This window comes from Myzus persicae, unplaced genomic scaffold (assembly GCF_001856785.1).
Source record: "Myzus persicae strain clone G006 unplaced genomic scaffold, MPER_G0061.0, whole genome shotgun sequence".
In the NCBI taxonomy this organism is placed as follows: domain Eukaryota; kingdom Metazoa; phylum Arthropoda; class Insecta; order Hemiptera; family Aphididae; genus Myzus; species Myzus persicae.
This window is the reverse complement of record NW_019104344.1, coordinates 17,156-19,256: the sequence shown is the minus strand read 5'-3', so window position 1 is coordinate 19,256 and position 2,101 is coordinate 17,156. Positions and strand designations below refer to the sequence as shown.

General features: G+C 27.6%; 1 long non-coding RNA gene across 1 annotated transcript; it reads left to right on the top strand.

Moving 5' to 3' along the window:
- Positions 1-906: 906 nt before the first annotated feature.
- Positions 907-2,101, top strand: LOC111041359. The gene is made up of 3 exons (XR_002605318.1): positions 907-1,329; positions 1,499-1,657; positions 1,807-2,101. It is a non-coding gene; the product is annotated as an uncharacterized LOC111041359 (long non-coding RNA).

The window sequence follows — 2,101 nt, the reverse complement described above, 5'->3', positions numbered from 1 at the left end:
GCCGCTAAGTTACTTCTGTGAGCTTGCTATGTTCAATAAGCTTTTCCAGACGTCAATAATAAAAACTACCTAACTCAACCCAAAGTCCTATTCCTAACCTAACCTATGATGATGGGGAATAAAAACTTCTTTTATTTTTCCCCCTTTTTTAACCTATTTTATATTTAAATTTATATTTATATAAATTTATATATAATTATTATATATATTATACTATTTAAATTCTAATTATTCTAGGCTTATACTATGTAACTTGTAATAATTATCCCTTACAGTATAATGGCTTACGCATTACAATGACATCTTAATTGTATATATATTTCATATGCCCGACCATACATTGTAACACAATTTTGCCTTTCCCTTTATATTGTATCATTATTATTACCATTCAATTCTTAGCGGAGTTAAATAAATATATATTGATTTTAAAATCCTGTGTTTTTTTTATCACCTTTGAGGCTTCGTTATCACTATAGGTCGGATTTATACTCTCTTAAAACTCTTAAAATATGATGTTTTTATGTCTTTTAAATTTCTCTTAATATTCTTTTAAAATACTTACCAGATATATGACGTTATATGTCTTTAAAAATGCAAAATATTCTTTCAATGTTAAAAAAAAAAAATAATAATACTTTGCTTTTTTATGCGAAATATTTTTTTTGCTTAGTGTATTTATAAAGACAATTAATGTTGCTCAATATTATTATTATTCCAATCTTACCTATAAAGTTTTATTCGACGATTCAAGACCCTTTTTAACCTTTATCGACGCACATTCATACCCATAACCCATATAATTACCTACTTTAGTTATTTTCAGTAATATAAAATATGTCATGGGACTGTTGATCATCATATTGAAAGTAGGTTGTTCTGTCAAATTAATATTAAGTGGTAACTTTAATGTTAAATGTGCAGTGCGTTCCCGAAATGGGCCATAGACACTTTCGAAGAAAATTATATTAAGAACATTCCGGAAATTGTTTTGGCAAAGTAATCATTCATTGATCTAACCTGCAGCGGGTAGTGACTTTGCCAGTTTGCCATAAAGACCAGCTCGTTCAAAACCAAAAATATCTTTAATTGTTTCCTGGACATGAAACAAGAATATACTCGGTAGTCAGCGTTGTCCTAAAGCATTACAATTTAAAATTAATTTTGTGTCAACAAATATGCATTTTCTCATTTATTGTATTAAAAAAATTAAATATATAAATAAATTAAACGTTGAAACTAGAAAGTGTGACACAAACATTAGTCCGATATTGACGTCATCGCTCTTTCAAAACAACCCCAACCTGCAATTGTCTCACTGAACCAAAGGTAGGTAATAAACCATAATTATTACATAATTTATAATAATAATAATAAAAATAATAATTTTACATATTTAATTTTTTGTTTGAGCATTAAATGCTTGCTATAATTTTGTTCTTATTAAAATAAAATTCCATAAGTCATGTAAAATACCATTTACATTTTTGAAACACAGAAAAAAAGCGGGTACCTAAGTGGATGTCGCTCATCTGCTGTATAGGAGGTTACAAGTGGATGTGATAAATTTGAATTCAATGATATGAAATCATTGTATACGAAAAACGATCCTGTGCGAAGACGGTCTGTCTGCAGACTGTAACATTACTTATTATAGGTATTTGATGATAATATTGTGATTTTAAGTAAATTTTTTTACTATTAGGCAATAGTACTACGGTAGGTTAAATTCGTGTTTGCCAAAAAAATTACACTTGAAAAGTGTTTGTATGTATAAAATATAGTAATATACTCTAAACGTTTCAGGTATCCAAGCTAAAGCTAAAGCTAAACAAATTGAAAACTGAAAAAGTCAGTAAACAGCTCAAGATGATTTAAAATGTTTTGAAAAATGTTCAAGTATAGGTATTGGTATGGGGTAAATTTAAAGTATCTACAGTTATTCCTTTTTGAATTACAATAAAAAAGAAAATCGTTAAACATTATGAGAATTCTAGTGAATTCAATGTTGTAAAAATTTGAACTTCAAACGCTCCTACAAATTGAATTTGACTTTTCGCCTTTCGCTACACTTTTTTTGAAAAAATAAATAGACAAATTA